The following is a 19788-nucleotide window of genomic DNA, read 5'->3' as shown; positions in this document are numbered from 1 at the left end:
CTAACCAGTGCACATATTTTCAAACCTGGGGATGAAAGGAAAAAAGATTTCTCAAATGCGAATCTGTCTATCTTAGAAGTGAGCTTAGGTGTAACGGTCCATTTACTACTCCTCAGATGGGGTGGTGAGCATTTCAGCTAATCCAGCTATCTTGTGATACTTCTTTAATCTTAGGAGTGCAAACTTTTTATGGTGCCAAGATACAGTATTTCCTATATGAAATTTAGAGAGTAATGTGAAAATCATGGTTTTGTTAAATTAATTTAATTATTTATGGCAAAGCAGTTAAAGAACAGACAGTTAACATATCTTAGTGCCAGAGCAAGTAGATTAAAGGAGACACTTTAATTGAACAAAATAGAGGTAAATATGCATTCTGCGGGAAAAGAGATTACATATAGCTCAGATATCAGGCACACAACAACTTCAGTTTAGAATAGGCATTGATAACTTTGTTGGATAGATTTCTCAAAAAATGGTATTTAGTCATTACAGGTAAAAGTTAGTGGAAAAATCCTTGGTAATTTGATTGTTAAATTTAACAGTTTGTTGATGCAGATGTTTCACATATTCTTCAGTTTTCCCATACTCTGGGCTACAGAGTTGAATTTTGCCTGTATTAATGCATGAGATGGAAGCAAGGTTGAAGCTGGCATTTGTGCTTCAATGCTTTGCTTATTAGGAAAAGGCACTCAGTTAACGCAACCTGAAAATGAACCAAACATTTTCAAAATTATTTGGAAAAGGGTTATTGTTTTTAAGAAGGAAAAAAATGTACGTTAGACTGAGAAATATCTGTTTTCCCTCCATCTGGAGATAAGATAAAACAAAAATATTCATATTTCCTTTAGTAAATATACAACCTTGTAATAAAAGTACTGTGCACTTTGGAGTTATGTTTTAGTAGTGCCTAAGTAGTGCTGCGAGCCTCAGACCACGTATAAATTGGAGCAGATGAAAGTGAAAAGCAATGTCCCTTCCATCTGTTCTGCAGGACAGACAGTGTGTTGCTGGGTTTCAGGTGTACTCTCTTTCTTCATGGTGTCATCTCTTTTTGTACAACAGGGGGCTGAGCTCTCAGAAAATTTTTTTGCATTGTAGGTCCTTTATGTTGTCTAGTGAAGGTGACCTATTTTCCAGCCCTTTAGACTGCATTTTCTTTTCTCACTTCATTGTGAATGCTTCTCACTGTTCTCCAACAATGATTTCAGTCCTCTGTGAGAGGTTTAAAACTCCAGATTCAGTGCTAAGTGTGAGTATTTTTATTTGCCTCATCACAGTTTTGCCTCACAGAGGCAAGTTGCTACAATGTCTGAGAAAACAAGGAATCCATAAAAAGTATCTGGTGTTCTTTCAGTGAAGTAAAAATAACATAATATAAAATGAATGATCAAAATTAGGAAATGGATGACTCATGGAGAAAACTTGTGATTAAAAAAAATTAATGAATTAACATTTGGAAGAATTAGCTTATTAGTATGACTACTGTTTCATATATTGAAGCCAAATAAGCACAAAGTAGCACAGTGAATGTTTGACTTACATACCTCATCAGTCTGTTGAAAACAACAGATACACGCTTCAGAATTAGTAGAATAGTGGGTCTTGAAGGAATGGCAAGAAAGAAGTAGTGGGATTATGCTCAATGAACACTAAAATTTGCTTCCCATCATCAGCTGGTTGAAGCTAGCTCAGCTGGGGGGTGTTGTAGTCATTGCTTTGATTGCAGACGAAGAGCTGACATTTGACTTTAGTGGTTAAAATACAGTCAGTACAGCAGCACCATGCTCTGAAATTTCAGATGAAATGTATTATGGCAAATGCCACTAACTGTAGTGCTTTAAATGACTTTAAGCACCATTTCCTCTCTGCTATTATATGCTGCTACGAATCTGAGAGGCAGTGACCCACCTTTGCATGCATCTGTGATTGGTTCTTTGTAACCCTGTTCTGTACAACTGGGATCACTTGTGATTTGCTACTACCTGAAGGATGTTCAGATGAATGTCTGAATCATCAGTGTGAATGTTCGAATCGGCAGCAAATGAGATGTCATTTAAATAGTGGTGGTATGGAACACTACGCATCGAAAGAAGTCACAGTCGTAAGCAACTTGAGCATCACACCTAAAGTACCTAAGCAAGCTGTGAAGGAAAAAGGGTGTTAAAATATTTTCTCACCAGGTTGCTTCTGAAGATGCTGAAACAAGCTGCTCTTCTAACAGGAAGGAAGAATATTTATTTTCTGGAAAAAATAGATAGTGAAAGCATTTAATCACTGCGTTGACTTGAAATTGATTTGAAGATAAAATGACATTTGAATGAACCAAACTGCTACCTGATCCAACATCTAAACCAAGATACTTCCTTTAAATGAAGTGATGAAAGCATTTTTTACCCATTATCATGAGAAAAGGCTTTTCAACACAGTTGTCAGAACTAAGAGGTCTGTCTTACGAATGTGTACTCAGGCTCTGATCCAGTAGAGAAGTATGCTGCAATATGCCAAAAATACAAGGGCTTTACTATCAGCAATAGTATTTCTGCAACTTCTGATTGACACATCACTAAAATCTAGCAGCAAATAGTCCTGTAAGTTATGTAGAAACAATTGTGTGTCAAATGATCTAGTCTGTTAAATTTTTTAATTTTCCCTTACACATTTTTAGTAATTTCTAAGTATATAATACAGCACCCATCTGGATCTCCTATGTGGAATCCCACTGGACTAAATTATACTTATGAGGACCTTGCAAGTAATGTTGAGTTCAGAATTTGTGCAATAATATTCCAGGAAAATGTAATTTTCACAGCTGCGGAAAAAGGAAGCAGAAAGCAAATGCTATTATTTGCTGTATTTCTCTTTGGAAAGTCACAGATGATCTCTGGGAATTTATCCAGTGCATCTATACTGACAACAAGTACCAACTGCAATAGGCCAGAAATATAACTCTTTTACACAATTAGCCTGGTAAGAAACAGTAGGAAAAAGAACATTTTAAAAGAAAATAACAAGCTGCCTTGAGATAAGTGATTTTAAATTGACCATAATACTTTTTCTCTCTCATACCATAATTTTTTTTTATCTGTTGTCTTTTTTTTATTATTATTATTATTTTTCTAGCAGACAAACAACCCCTTTGAACAAAGCTTTCTGAAGCATCATTCCAGCTATAAAGGGATGGAGAAGAAAGACCTTGATCTTTGACTGCATGGTAAGAGATGCACCAAACTCCATGCAGGAGTGAAATCCTGCTGGGATCACCACTGGAATTCAGGTATAACTAACTAGAAAACATTATGTGTTATGTTTATTTTACATTATCTCTTCTGTTTGCATATGCTGAAGATGTCTAAAGACATCGTACTCTTGACATGCCCATGACAAAGTTGCTAACAAATTTGGCTTCCTGATGGGAAGTCACCCAAGCCTGAAATGTGCCACCTGCCCCTTCCCCTCCACACACTGGGCATTCTCAGGCCACGTTTGTTTTGTTACTTTTAAACTCTTTCAAGTTTAGAAAATTCATAATTTTGGCTAGATTTCTGTTTGACTTTGGGAACAATGAGATAAGACAGAAGTGGCAGATGACACATTTTAGTTCTGACTGCCTCAGTGTAATGGCAGGGTTTTCTCTGAAAATCTGACTGCTCCAACCATGCTCTCAATGCTCTACAGTATTAAAAAATAATTTTCTCTTATTTCTAGGGTATCCTGGGCCATTCTCTTCACATTTCTGTGTTTAGAGAGTCTTTATTTTACTAGTGCCAGAAATATTTGGTTTTACTAGCAATCTAACACAGAGCATAAAATTGTATACTTCAGCCCACAGAAATGACACTTACATTAAACAATGTATTTATTGTACAGACTTCTAATAAACAGACACGAAAAAACCCACCAACAAACCTCTCTATTTTTATGCATCTTAACTCTTTTATGTGATGGGTGAAATATAGCCTATGTCCTTAGAAAAGACAATATTTAGAAAAGGAACAGGATTCCACCTCGTGCACTAGACCTCTGGAAATGCAATAGATGCCTGTGCTACTGTGCTGATACAGAATATAATCAGATATAGTCAGATCTGATGATAATTTCTCTTCAAGTATTCTTGAATTTTTTGGATTTCCTACCTCCCTTGAAGTATTGCTGGGTTATTCCACTCTTCCAGATGACTTTTCAGATCTGAGGTTGAGTTTCTGTTCAGACATGAGAGCTAGCCTGTGCAAAGTAGCCTGTTTTGCAAGACTTAAGCCAGTAGTGGGAATAAAACATTATTTAGTCAGAGCAAGATTTTTAAGTACATATTATATTGCAAATAAATGCACTTAAAGATGTATAACAAAGCATGAAACATTCCCGTTTCTTTGTTTACTTTTGTGCCAAAAGGTAATTGCCTGTCAGATTTTGAACTTGTTTGGCATCAGATCGAAAAACAGTTCCAGTTCTTTAACTCTGTTTTGCTGTAATATAAAGCAGAAATAAACAAAAATAACTACCTTATCACTGTGATAAGTTTCAATACAAATTGGGCCCAAACCAGAGTGTACAAGAACTCATTTGGTTTCACTGACTTGCAGCACAGGATGTGTTTTCATAGGGGATTGAAGGCAACAAGCAGGGACTGCAACTCCATAAATTGTCTTATCAAGAATCTTTTGAGATCTTTCACACTGTCTCAGAGCTCAGTCACTTACATATATTTTCAGTAAGAAAGTTGCAGTTAAAATGGACATCTTATTATCTGGCAGTCTATTGACTAGCAATGAGAAGCAGATTGAAATATCCTTCTAGAGTGGTCTTCTTTCTTTGATAGAGGATCTATCACTATTCTGAATACCAGTTCTGAAAAACGAATGAAAAGGAAGGGCTTTTTATATGTGCTATGGACATATATGTAGAATACAGATTGTAGAGATAGTATTTCTAGTGGTTAGAGGAATACAGAGATGCTTTTGATAGTTTTTCCTGCTCTCAACCAGATTCTAGTGACTTATGGGTTTTGTATCTGATCTCTTGATGAATTCCTAGGTTGCTTTCAATTTCTTTTTGAGAATACTCAGTTCCTAAGCAAACCAACATCCACAGTTAGCCAGTCTGTGTAACTGATAGCATCTGTCTAGAGAGAGAAACAAGTATTTGCTATTTCCTCTGGCATTTTCAAGACTTTACAAGAAAAGTGAGCACTCATGCCTCATTACCAGCTGTGGCAATCAACATTGATGCTAAAAAATGAAAGCTTTGTAATTTTAGTTATAAACTAAATAGTCTAAGAGATTGGTATCTCTGTCGTGCTGTGTTATGCTTAACATTTTTTGGTTGTTTGGTGAATAAACTCACCACACCCAGCTGCAGAAGTCTCCAGAGAAAACTGCAACAGGAATATCCTCCTCAAGCACTTTCCTAGAGAAAGCAGTAGTATAAGGGAAAATCGCACAATAAAGATTACAAATGCCTCCTCATAGTAAATGTAACAGGACTGGACTTGTGTTTGCACTCAGCTTAATTATAATAATTTTTTAAAGATGTCAGGAGAAGATGTATAAATGAGCAGGAGTGGTAAAACACGTACCAAAATTATGAGTCACATTTAGAGAGCTAGACTTCTCATTTTTACATTAAAATAAACCTAAAAGTATATTCTAGAAAGTGAAGTATACAAAGTGATTTCAAGTTGCTTCTTCAGTTTTGGGAATTGTGATATACTGGGCTTCACAAGTTTGTTAATTCATATAATATATTATTTTTACCTTTAAAAATATGTCACACTAAAAAAAAAGGTTGCAAAATATTTGTAGAATCTGGTATATATATTATAAAAAGATAAATGTATTATCCAGTTGATTGTTTGGAAATATTTTCTCTTATGGTTTAGCAATTATAACTGGTATATCTCCTCTTTGTCCCATAACACCAGAGTAAATACTAAGTTCCATAAACTTGTCCTTATTGTAAGCATTCAGATATACTATTGCTCTAAATTATTCAAAGATTGATACAACATGACACTATGTAAAATTTGTAGGTTTTAGAGGACACTGCACTGGTTTATATTTGTAATAAATCTTACAGCAAAGTGAGGAATGATGGAGAAATTTACTTTTTCAAACAGGTATTTTATCTGTCTGTAAAACTTTAGTATTTAAAACAACTATGAATTGTGTCTGATTTTGGTGCTACTTGCATTCCACTCCACACAGCCTCTAGGAAGATGGCATGGTGCTCTGCATGTAGCAGCAACCCTCAGATCGGTGCAGTTTGGTAAGTTCTGGTCATCTCTGTGGGTGTAGCAATGGACAAATCTCACAGGTTTCTCCTGACTTACATACAGAAACTGCTTGTTTTAATGGAGAGGAGCCTGATTGGAGTGCCTGAATTCTGCTGGCACTAGTGGGTTTCACCATAGCCCTAAGGTGACAAATTCGGTCTGTGGCAAGTGAAAGCAGGGCTTTTCAAGAGACCACGCATAACTGAGATGTCCTATATAGCTCTGTTTCCTTTCCCTCTCTCCAAATGACGGCACATTTACATTTCTGTACTGCTTTGTGCTAGTAATTAAGGGCAAAGTGTGTGTAGTAAAAGCAGAGATAGCAGGAGAAAGAGAGTGTGAACTAGCAAAACATGCAGAAAAGGGACTCAGTGGAGCTTTCTCAGGCAGTCTGCTCCGTTGTTTTTTTTTTTTTTTTGGGGTTTTTTTTGGGTTTGGATGGTTGGTTGGTTGGTATTTTTTTTAAGTTCTGTGCAACAGTGAAGGATGAATTAAGGTGGCATTTTTTGTTTGTTTGTTTGTTTGTCTCTTTTGGCAGAGAGACCTGACTCTCTTTGAAAACCCGAGCATATTTTCCATTTGTTTGCTGTTTTGCTCATGTCTGCATCAAGGCAGACAGTGTGGAGCTGAATCCCTTCAGAGTTCATCATTGATGCCACTGAACATTTAGTTAGATGTAAATACAGTTGGAACAGAAATAAGCTACTCTCACCAGAGTAAAAGGAAGAGGATGGGTAGTGTGAGAATCTTGAAAACTGGAGTGGTTTTTTCATTTTTGCTTGATCTTTTTTAAAGATGTCCCTAACCAAGGCTGATTTCAAGAGGTGCCTCCACACATGAGGATGTGATGTGTCCTGAGTACACCCTGTCCTTCCCAGCCAGGGGGTCTGCAGGTGCCCTGTAAGTAGATTCTTACCAGGATTTTATTTAAATGGATATATTAGTTTGATATAAACATCTCTTTTGTGTATTTGTGCATTTTTAAGCTGCGGGACTGTCTCATTAATTCAAGTAATTATCCAGAGCTGTGACTGAATCTGCTTTCTCTGATGCACTGCAAATTAAGGCCAAAGAAGAGCTTCTGAGGAGCCACAGAACCCAAGCAATTCCGTGAGTAGCTGCGTGGCTGCAGCCTCCAGACAATTTACCCTTGCCTTGCCTATGCCTCCCTGAAAGTAGTCTTGCTCTGCTGTTTTAGATCAGAGCATGAAGTTTTTCCTGATAACTTTCCCCTATAATATCATGTCCCATGTATTATTTCTTGATAAAAATCCTTCTTTTATTATAAGAAACGAAAGACCCGAAAATGTTTCTGTCATCTACTGTGATTGTTAATCAGATTTACCAAGAGTGATTATTAGGACATAACAAAGCAGTATCTCGGCAGGTTTTGGACAGTCTGCCCGTTTGTGTTTTGTACTCATATGCCATCAAATTAACAATTAGGTTTAATGGCTTTGGTGCTTTACTCTTTTATTAATGCTTCTTTAAGGCTGGGGAAAAGAGAGGTTTGCAAATTGCCGACCCTTGCGGATCATCAGTGCCAGCACCATTTCCCCTTCCCGCTCGCGGGGGCGGGAGAGCAGCGCAGCTCTCCTGCAGTTCCAGGGAGCGGCCACAGGAGGGCGCTGCGCACTGACGGTAACTCCTGGCGGCCCCGCTCCCAAAGCGCCGTGAGCGCGCGGCTCGCTCGGGAACCATTCCAAGTGATTTCAGACTGGGCACTACTCGCCCTGTCTAGATTATATATGGCAAGATATATTGGATTAGGATAGGGGAAAGAGTGAAAAAGCCCATCCACGGAGTAATAAGAAAAATACATTCTATCTAGCAACTACAGATATTAACAAAATTGAAAGTTATTAAACAGCATACTCTGTTGCAAATATGTCTTAAGGGCATGCCATTTTTACTCATAGAACAGTCTAATACACTGCATAAACCTGCAGCCGTATGCTTCTGTTGTGCTGATGAGCATCTGAAAGCTGTGATTTTCTGTTTACATGTTCCACTGCTTCCCCCAATGCCCCCAAAATCCAAACTTCCTAATTGGCTTTAAAAATGAAATCTCTTGGAAGTTCCTGTGGACCTGTAAAGTGTTTTTAGTCTTACCTAGTAGAGGTGGGTTGTGTTCTTTTTTACTCACACGGATTTGCTTGCCTGTTGCCTAGAAAAATGTGAGTTCAGAGGGCTCAGCAGCAGACAGATTGTCTAGGGAGTGTCAAAGCTCCACATTTACTAGGAGAGGTTCACAGACAATACAGATCAGGAATGAAATATTACCAGGTAAAGTAATTCACAATTTATCAACTTCAGCCCTCGGGACACCCTCTGAAACCATCCTTACATGTTTTGTAGAATAAGTTCTCCGAACGTGTACTGAGGAGGAAGAGATGCAGCTCAGTGTAACTGAAGGGTGTGCCCACTGTCATCTTGCAGCTGCAAGCTTTCAGTTAGGCAGGCTGCCTTCCTGGAGACTTATGTGGCTTCAAATTTGGTAAGTAATTTAAATAATTAAAATAAGCACTTTTTCTCACTGGTCATTACAGTTCTTGAAACGTAGCACTTCATAAGTATGGTTAACAAAGGGATAGGGATAAATAAAGGATGTACCTTCCATCATTAGTAGGATGCTATAATAATGAATTGGCATCCTGGTAATTAAACAAAGCAAAGCAAAAAATCTTTCAAATGCATGAAATTTTAAATGCAGAACATTTCTAGAAGTTAAATCACCGAGCAGTAGGCAACCTTCATGTATTTGTTCTTTAGTAAGTGCAACTTTATTTTGCCCTTGAAAGCCATTAAATGGCATTCCTAGTATCCAAGGATGTCTGTTTATACTAATAGCCAGAAAAAAGAAATCCTGAATGGTGAAAAATGCTTTTAAACTATTTATGAATTATATTATTCTAATTTAGGGAGTTGCTGTTTGTCTTTTTATGGCATTTTTCCACTGTGATTCAAAACCCAGTTAGTTTATGTTATCCTCCTTTGTTAATTTTCTTCTCATCTTTCTTCTCATGTACACAATCGAGGATATTTAGGTCTATAGGTAAAGGTTCCATAAAAGACCTTGGGTTTTTTTATGCTGGTTTGACTGTCTTATGAAACACAGTCCATCTTAGCAGATTTCACAGAAACACAGAATTACAGAAGTGTCTGAGGTGGGAAGAGGGTGTTCTGGTCCAGCCCCCCAGCTCAAGCTGTGTTGCTTAGAGCTGGTTGTGCAAGACCATGTCCAGATGGCTTTTGAATATCTCCAAGGTGGGAGTCTCCACCACCTCTCTGGGCAATGTGTGCCAGTGCTCAGCCATCCTCACAGTGAAAAAGGGTTCTCTGGTGTTCAAAGGGAGCCGCGTGTATTTCAGTCCCGCCACTGGGCACCTCTGAGAAGAGCTTGTCTCCATCCTCTTTACACCCTCCTTTCAGGTATTTGTACACATTGATCAGATCCCCCTGAGCCTTCTCTTCTTCAGTCTGAAACAGCTCCAGCTCCTTCAGCATTTCATCATAGGAGCGGTGATTTAGCGCAGATGCTTCCAGGAATACGGCTATGCCAATGTCTCTGCAGCTACTGCTTCTTGATCCAGGGGATTGTGGCAAAAATTAGAAAAAGAGCTTTCAAAAAATAAGCAAAATTTATATTTAAAAAAAAACTTGGCTAAAAATATGAGCTTCATTCTGTAGAGTCCGGCTGAACAGGAAGAAAATCCATTTATTATTTTATTCTTGATCTCCTGCTAGGCCAAGGTAAATGTCATACAAGGTATTGACATTTCAATTTATATTAGACTATGAGCCACTTCAGAGAAAAGGTAGAAAAAGCCTACACTGAACTGTGTCAGGATAGAGCCTGCAATTGAATCCTTTGTATACATATTTTAAAAATACTTGCTAGACTGTGAATTTTTAGTATACAGTGAGGAAAGTCCAAAACAACAGCTCATATGCAACAATAAACTGAGAACTTATACTAACTACTTTTGAGATTTGACATGCACAGCTGTCATGACATTGAAAGTTGTATCTGCCAACACATTAAATCTGTCACAGATAAATCAGCAAATAGTATCACATTGTCGTGGGTGGAGAGGGAGCTTCAGATAAAGTTAATAAGAGAAGCCCTCCCATTGAGTCACGAGGTGCAGGAAGTAGCCCCTTCTTTCTAAAGAGCCTGGGTGCAGCTGGATCCAATCCTACACTCAGACTTTGTCAGTGGTTTAAATCTAAGGAATTATAGAGGTATGGTTGAACCTTTGTACAACTTTGTCTGGCAGGATTAAAGATGGCAAGCCAAATATATTTATATAAGAATGAATGACATACTATGCTAAATGAAGAGACAAAAAGATCTTAATCAGCATTATTTACTACGCAGTATAGAAGATAAAACTACTAGTATAGTACAGTATAGTGTGCTCTATTAAAGCAGCTGTATTACAGCTAGCAAAAAGGAAGCAATTATTAAGTAGAGATTGATGTTACTCACCCATACCAATGACCCTGGGCACATCTCTTTTGCTCAGTCTGGAGGAGTGACCTTGAGGGGCATCCCCACCCAAGGGAGGAATCTCCACATGCACTTCAAGGGGTATTTTAGAAAGGCCTGCCTTTTGAAAGTGGGACTGGACTTTCAGAGTTTAAAGTGATTGACTGTCAGTCATATGTCTCAGGCCAGCTGTGCCAGCCCAGCATTTTTAGATAAGGATAGTTTACCATGTCTGCCACATCTTCACCTTGAGATCAGGGTGTTTAACTTTGGGGTTGATGAGTCAGGCAGGTTTTAACATAATTCAATACCAAAAGCAGCATGACACCCCCTCTCAGTTCACCACTAGTAACTTTGCAAAACAGCACTGTTTGAGTTGTTTTGCACATTCCAGGCAGAGCATCCTGCTGCACACGACTGTCACAAAAACTGGAATTACAAATGTAATTGTAATTGCACAATATGTTACTGCATCCTACTGTCTATCCAGACACGTGTAATGTCCAATGCAATTTAAAAGTAATGTGCTATTTTTGAGCTTCATTGTTACATTGTTTGTATTGAATTTTCTGGACATACCTTTCTGCAGGACATATAAGACAAGGCTGGGATGATTGTACAAAAACATGCAGTTTCTCCAAACTGAATTGCTTTTCAGGATTTTCAGTGATACTAAATTTTGTATTGTTTCCAATAATTTTTTTTCTGGACAAGAGTTTATATACAATATAAAAAAATATTTTTTTTGTAATTAAAACCTGTTAAAAATCTGGTTAGAGGATATAGAGGCACAAATTTCATAGGGCATTGAAATGCAGGTCCATTATTGCTACTGATTTTGGTGTATTTATACAGGTTTAAGTGAATAACCATAGACTTAACGCATTAATAAGCCAGGACCTTTGTGAAGACACCTTTTTTTTTCTTTAGACAGGGTCTAGAGGCTTCTTTTCACAATATATGAGTGCAGGTGCAGTCCACATTAACACCTCAGCTCGTTTGGTCTGTGCAGTTGGCTGGTACAGTTGTTCCTCTCCTTGGGGATATATAACTATAAAGCACAATGTCAGCTTTTGTTTTAAACAAGAATCTCTAATCCTTTTCTTTGTGAGAAATAATCTTTAACCAGTATAATGCTGTAAGCCTGGTTGCTAAGGTTGAGCCTCTTGCTCTAATGTGTCATTCTCTGAAGTTCAAGGCTTAGTTGTGCTCCCTGGGACTCTGCAGAGCCCTTTTTGGGACACTGTCAAACTGCCACAGCATCTACTGATGTTGGAAAGGAACATCAATTAAATTCACAGTTAAAGTGAGTTTACAGCATCTGGCAATAAAGCCACAGAAGTCTTTTTGTTTACTATCAGATTAATTTTTGTTTGATTTTAAGCTTTACTGCAATCTATTCATGACTTGATATTGTCTCTATATCTTATACTAGCAATTTTTATGTCTTTATTTCTTCCACTGCAAACTGAGTGTAAAATTCCATCTTGTATCCTGGACAGGATGCTAAACAATCACTGTCACAGTAGCTCAAGTGAAGTAATTTTACTTTGTAGCTGGGACAGGCTAAGAAATCATGAGCCATACCTTTGTCTTTGATCTACTGACCTTCAAAATAGATAAAAATTTATTTCCAGTTCTATGGACAAGACAGATACAACTATTTGAGATTCATTGCAGGAAATTCAGCATTACAGTGGCTCATATCAAGGAAAATTCCCGATTTGATCACATTCCTGTGTATGATAACAGATGAGGGACATTTTTAAAAAATCATACTGGCACTTATTCCAGAAGGGGGACACAGCCCTATGAATAGTCTTGAACAATAGTATAGGCAAAGATGAAGAAAGTGAAAAATTTCGGGGAGGTCAGACTGTATGTGACAAGTGTGATCTGTTTGTTATGAAACAGGAAAGCCAGATAACACAGACACTGAGAACTTTACTGTCAGGTCCTTACTTGAAAAGACATAGTCAATGTAATGTAACAGATTTGGTAGAAATATTTTGGAGCAAAACTTTGCTGTGGTGTAACTGTTATGTGCATCTACAAAATTTGTGTCTGTGTTTCCAGACACATCCCCAAAAGTCAATGCAATTAATATAACAGACATCACTTACATTGTTAGTTTATGACTCATCATATTCATACTTGGATTGAGTATTTTCTTTTACACAGCTATTGTTCTACTTATCTCCTTTTCCCCCTTCTGTCCTTCTAATATCACCTTCTCTTGAAATGCTTTATTGTTTTCATTGGCCCCCTTGCTTTCCTTTCCTATTTTTGGTGTATTTTTAGGCTCTTTTAATACTTTCTTTTCAAAATATATCACAGAGTGCTTTTAATTTAGCACAGGGAACTACTCAGAACCCTGATGAAATGTTTGCTGACGCTTATGGCATGGCACACAAATACTACCAAAGTCCATTTAGTTCTGCAAGACTGTACTTAACAAATTCCCTTTTGTGAATTCTTTTCGAGACATTCAAATGTGTGAAGGTACAGTGGTCATTAGGGACAAGGGCCAGGCTAGGTGACACAGAATAACACCATTCATATTTTTGACAAATCAAAACCAAATTGGATAGCTCTGACTGTCCTTCATTCTCTTCTGTTTCTCTCCTTCACAAGCCAAACTTAAATTAGAAGCTGGGAAATGGCATCTGCTATTTGGTTAACCACACGGTGTTACCAGACAATCATCCTTTCTTAAAGCAAACAAAGCTACGTAACAGAAACCAGTTCTGTAATTAATAAATGGCAAACATAAAAGGGCATTTCAGATAATGTGGATCTTGAAGATTGTTTATCCTCACTAGCTGGTCTTAGGAAGATGTAGCAATGCTGGATAGGTTTTAGTGGCATCTAAATTGCCATGCAATTTCTGAATTAGAGAAATTAAGGTGATATCAACACAGTCCCTACGTGCATATGGTCAGTTCAGATGTGATAAAAAAGCAAGGCAAACTTCTGACGGCAGAAGATGGATGATGATATTGACAGCCATTTAAATAGTTGTAAAATGTGCCTATCAAACAGAATTGTTCCAGCCCTGGGACTATTTTACCTGCAAAAGGGGGCAAGTAAATCACATGAGACAGATTCCATTGACTTTGAGGAAAAGGAAAGACAAGCCTTTTTTATTGCTATTGATGTTTGCTCTTATTGACTAAGTGTTTGCCACAGACTCAAGTACCACCAGACACATAAATACAAGGAGAACCTTGTGTGTGTCCTTTATCTGACTGGGGGAAACAATTTGCAATTTACATTCAAGGGATCTGCAGTTTTCCTCCAACACACAGAACAGTTTGAGAAGAGTGTGCTGAAAATTGGTTCAAATAATCCTCCTGTCCTACAAAGTCCTTGCTGAGTTCAAAGAGAATGTTTTCCTTTATAGTGCAGAAGAAAACATTTGACACTCTATCACTGTGATTTCACTGCCTGAATTATCTCTGAACTTTGCTAAGTCACAGCCTGGCTTAGTTTGTTAATGCTATATTTTGTGAAGATGTTAGGGCATAGGGTCACCTTAAAAAAGACTGATGCAGGAATTCCCTTCCTCATAAATTTTTGTGGAAAAAACTAGCTCTAATAAATGTGTGCAACAGAAAAAGAAAATGAAAAAATTGTAACAGCCTGGATGATTAAGAGGAGGAATATTTCTGAATGATCAAGACACAAGTGAAAATCCATTAAAGCAATACAACTCTCAGCTGTCACATCCCTCTCTGGGAACCATGGAGGAGCTCATGTTTCCAGAAGGGATAACAGACTTCAGCTGTTACATCTAACAAGGTTACTAATTTAGCTCTGGAGGTAGAAATCTGTAATTTGTTACCAGGGGTTTCCTGTCCAGACCTCCCAGGAGGGACCTTACAGTGAGACCAACTGGGGTTTGAGTAATACAGAAAATAGAGAATACAGGCTTTTGGCCAGGATAGGTTCTGGGAATAGAAAGTGTGTTCTTGAAATTAATAGCCATCTTAATGAATCATTATTTTACATAGGCCTCAACTTATTTCAAAACAGCTTTACAAGAATAAAATCTTCCTATGCTACCTGTAGTAACGCAATTATCATATACTGCATGCTGTACTGATATAATATGGGAATTCATATATAACTTACAGAGAAAGCTAAATTTTGGACTTCTTTATGATTTATTAATCATCAAAACTTAAGTACTTGGAAGAACTTAAAACTTAAAAGAGATTCTATTTTCCTCTGCTGATGAATTATTGTACATTTTATGATGTATAGCATATATAGTATAGCATAAGTCTAAATTTGTTAGCACTTTTAGGCAGACAACACACATCTTTTGAGTAACTAAACGTAAGTTTAACATAACCTCAGCTACAACAGTGCAATAAATGTGAGTAGATGACTTGGCTTTTTTTATTATTATTTTTTGAATTTGCACTGTTGGTCACAGGTTACTGTGGGGAAAAGAACATGCAGGTTTAGAGCTAGGTGAGTTATCTGGGCTAAAGCAGTTTTCTTTTCACAGGCACAGGTAGCAAGCATCCCTTTGTGCTTAGAAAGGGAATGGGTAAATTTCAGAGGGAAAGTGATGTTGTTGCTACAAGGATTACAAAGACAAACTTTGAAATATGGATCTGTATCTACTCCTGTAAGGTGACACTCCATTGACTTCACTTGATACTTGCTTTACTGAGAATTGGTCCTACAGATTTTAATGCAGACTGTAACAGAGAAAAAATTGCTTTCTGCACAGCTGATGGTGTAATGTTGTTTTAAACAGATTGGATGAATTGAAACATTTTCTCTCCCTCCCTCCTTCCCTCCCTCCCTCTTTTTGCTTCAAATGTTTGAATGACAATGGTCTTTTCTGCACTTAATCAGATCATAGATGCAAGCGTCTATTCTAAAGCCACTCTTATTTTTGTCAACCTGTTTGCTTGCATATTGCAGGTAGGAGAGCTTTCTAATCACAATATTCCAATCTAAAGAAAATCTATAAGAGGCAGAAATGAGAGATGGCTCAAATCACCTTGCAGCTAGTGTTTGTTCCAAATAGAACAGTCTTTGAGGCATTTGTCATTATAACTAGAAGAGTTTTATGGCCCTAAAAACAAAGGTCAGAGACTGCATATGCTTCTGTACTGCACGTAATCATCATTTACAATTGCACCAGAGTGTGAAATAGTAGTCAGCTTTTGTTGGTTTTTTCTTAACCTCTTCTTATTTAATAAAGTCTCTGTACCAATACAAAGACTGCAATGAAACTTTAAGATTTCTCTGTCAAGTGTTGGGTCACTCTGTTTTTCTGGAAAGGTTTGCACTGCTCCTCCTTGGGGCAGAAAAATAAAAAAAGTGAAATAATAAAAATCCCAAGTTGTTAGACTGAGTTTTTGTGAGCCTCCAGGATGTCAATGTTTCACATTTAGCACACAGTTCCCAAAGAAATATCTGTTAGATGTTCAAGGGATAAAGTCAAAGAGGAGATATTGATTGAGCAAATGAGTTGGATTAGCCTGGGGTTTGGGATATCAATGCTGCCATTTTGTGAGATGTTTAAGCTAATGATGTTTATGGAGGTAATTCTGGGCTTGACTTAGTATTTGCTGAAGACAGTAGAGGCCCTTCTCTCTACTTTAGTGGCATTTCAAATAGGTTCGTAGCTGAGTAGGGGGCAAAGCCAGTTGGGGAGAAATAGTGCCCCCTCGATGTCTTCATTGCTTATATATCTGTATGTGTTTATGTATATAGAAATATTATAAAAAATTTAAAAATCTGTCTTTATTAATCCCCAAGAGAATATATTTTATTATTCTCCTTGCTTTTTTTGGTGTGTAGGATTTACTCTAAACCTAGCAGCAGCAAGACTTGCTCACTGAAAACATCATAGCCATGAGGATTTGTGGCTCTTTATACTTGACAATTCATAAAGGTGTTACTCAGATCACTCCATTCTCACATATGTTAATTAAAAGATTGAATATTTATGTAGAGCTTATACTTTCTGAGAGTTATTTTCTTGATAATATGACTGTCTTTCATAGAATCAAAAAACGGCCTTGGAAGAGACCTTAGAGATCACTGAATTCCAATGCCCCCGGCTTTACACATGAATCCCTCCCACAAGAGAATGTTGCTCAGAGCCCCATCCAGCCTTGCCTGGAACACTTCCAGGGATGGGAAGTTCACTTCCTTTCTGGGAAACCTGTTCCAGTTCCCTCTGTAAGAGCAGTGAGGCACCTTTAGAAGACTTGTAACTGTACAGTACCTGTTGTTTGGCAATTGAAAAGCTTGACATAAATATTCACATTTTAGACCTTAGCCAATACTTGAATTTTACAACCTCTCTCATCCCACCAAGAGAGTCATGGGCTGAAATTAGCATAACCTTGAATGCTTCAGCTGGGCTTGTAGCAGAGATTTACAAGTACCATTTCATCAAGCAGTGGCCAGAATCCCATCAAGGATTTTCTAAAAAATTCAAAAAGCTAAAATCTAACCCCCTTTCCATGATAACTCAGAAGATACATAGTAAGATGACCTTAAATCTCCCCTGAGAACTGTGTTGAAAAGAAAAGTTTTGTCTTCTGGTAAGAATAGATACAACTCAAATATTCTATAGGAGAAAACAAAATAGTTAGGAATTTTGCAGCAAAAGAGGCACAGTACATGGCAGACCCCTGCTACTGAACTGCATGATGCTTTGCATCATAGACCATCCCTCTAATTGTGATGACTTATTTTTATTCAAGAGCAGTTAAAACTCATTTTTATGCTGCCTGCTTAGCACTGCCCTTGCCTGGAGACCACTGTGGCTTAAACCTCAAATACGTTAAATAAGAAATTGTAAACAGTGTCATGAAACTTTGGACGAACTAATTGGAATGTAAAAGAAGCATTATAATTTGAAAATGTAAACTGTAAACATAAGGGCAGGTAACCTCTGGAACAGAAAAGTGCAAGAGATAATAGAATCCATAGGATCAATTTGTTGCCCCTTCATAAAATAAGCATGAAACCCAGAAAATCAAAATTTAAAAATAAAATTTCCAAAAAATTTAAAAATATTTGGAAAGACATATATTCCCTGAATGCCTCATTCTCCCTTTTTATGATAGAAGATTTTTTTTTTCCTGTGAAGCAAAAACCCTCCTCTCTCCTCTTCCCAAAGCCACTTCAGGGAATAAATATAGAAAGACCTTCTGATAAGACCCACAAAACCTCACAAGCTTTCTCTCTGCCTTGACTTTGCGAAGGAATCAGCTAGTTTTGCCTTACATGGATATCAGCTCAATTAGTGCACGCAGATTTGTTGATAGTCTATCAGATTTCTCATCACTGCAACAGCTTCCCAATCAAAAAGATTACACAGAGGACATCTTATAAAAATGTAGTTATAATTTAACCTGGAATTTATGCTCATATGGAGTGAGAAGGGATGACTAGACTTTTATTCATGTGGGATGGTGCCAACACAGGTTGTGTAAAAGGACAGATCTGCATTTGGGTGCTGTGTGCAGCCATTATGTGTGAGGCATTTTAGAACTAATCAAACTGTACTTGATTCCCAGGCACTCTCAGGACTACTAATGGAGCTGGAGGGTAATGCTGTGGCATTTGTGAGAGTCATCCTGCACCAAAAGGAAAGGAGTTTTCCATGTGGGGAGGCGCTCACTATGGCTGTTACTTTAGTCTTGGGGTATGACACAGTGCAGCTGAAAGAAACAGGTCAGTCCTTGGTGCTGTCCTGATCCTTTAGGTGCAGAAAAAAACCAGTCACCTCTACTTTTCGCTACCTTATTAGTTTTTGGCTTGGATTTGAGGACATGATGAGTTTGTGACACACGTGGAGAAGTTAACTTGAGATCGTGATGCCATAAAATTTCCTACATTGTTTTCTATTGTTGTGATGAGATATACCTGTTAGGTATAAACTGTGATCTCTTACATATAAAAAGTGATTCAAAATTATCCTGTGGACGTCAGAAATATAATAAAATACAAATACATTTTACCAGAGATACTGCAAACTATAGAAATGAGCAGTTCTTAGTTTTACATTGGTTAACACAAAAATCTGCCTCAGTAATACTGAGTTAGGAAATGATCCTGGGACACAGGTATGAGAGACCAAAGTCTGCCTAAATATGACACTAAAGTCATATAGTCATGTAGGAGGGAAAACAAAGATAGAAAATATCAAAAGAAGAACTTTTAATCTATACAAGAGGAGCCAGAAGTACTGGTAAGAGGAAGAGCAATACACACACAAAAGTAATTATACTGCTAAGCAAGCACATGCTTGAGAGATCGAAAATGATACTCAAAGAGAGAAGAATTAAAAAACAAATATCAATGAACCACGGGAAAAAACGTAAATCATCTGTGGTCAAAGTGAAGCTTAGAAAAGTTTTAAACATCAGATAAGAGGAGGACTGTTGAGACTAGGCAATGTAACAGGGAAGCAAAGGTGAAGACTGTTGCTAAGGTTTCACAGGAGATTAGTAGTGCAGTTATTCATTTTTTAATTATGTGAGATACAAGAAATGTGAGACAACAAATATTTAATAAATGACCAGCATTATTTATTCATAGAGGACAGAGCCAATGGAAAAGGAGAAAATATTAATTAATTTTGCACTTCAGGATTCCCAGCAGAATGTGTAGAACAGATGCTGAAGGTAAACAAATCTCTTACACTGCAATTGGATTTACCATAGACAGAGCTGTAGAAGAGGAGTAATATAAAATATAAAAACTCATGTGGAAATCATCCAAACTCAGTTTCCAGACCATAAACAAGTAATTCTATTTTTTTTCTGCAAAGTATGCATTGTTTTATCAGTATTTGTTTTGTAACAGTTCCCTGTATGAACCTCTGAACAGATCCTTTGGTCTTTGTCCAAATAACTACTATCTCAGGCCTTATGGTGTCTTTCTGGGCCAGTGTTTCTGAATCTTTCTGGAATGAAGCTTGATTCTGCCATATCTTTTCCTCAACTCCTTCCACCAGGTGTCATTCCCTGATATATTCTCC

The 19788-nt window shown here is 37.5% G+C and overlaps 1 protein-coding gene across 6 annotated transcripts in view; it reads left to right on the top strand.

The window, feature by feature from the left end:
• The window catches only part of SOCS6 (suppressor of cytokine signaling 6), a 120836-nt gene that overhangs the window by 80225 nt on the left and 20823 nt on the right, over window positions 1-19788 (top strand). For 5 of the 6 annotated variants that reach the window (XR_004242394.1, XR_004242395.1, XR_004242388.1 and 2 more), the window contains 5 exons: window positions 3127-3277; window positions 6204-6264; window positions 7067-7171; window positions 7258-7381; window positions 8630-8768. The gene's annotated coding sequence lies outside the window, so the exon portion shown is untranslated. Of the gene's footprint in view, window positions 1-3123; window positions 3278-6203; window positions 6265-7066; window positions 7172-7257; window positions 7382-8629; window positions 8769-19788 lie in introns of all 6 variants that reach the window. The other variant, XR_004242389.1, reaches the window with a different exon arrangement.

The sequence above is a fragment of the Corvus moneduloides genome, chromosome 1, assembly GCF_009650955.1.
Source record: "Corvus moneduloides isolate bCorMon1 chromosome 1, bCorMon1.pri, whole genome shotgun sequence".
Classification (NCBI taxonomy): domain Eukaryota; kingdom Metazoa; phylum Chordata; class Aves; order Passeriformes; family Corvidae; genus Corvus; species Corvus moneduloides.
The sequence above is the reverse complement of the archived record's forward strand: the minus strand, read 5'-3'. Positions and strand labels throughout refer to the sequence as shown.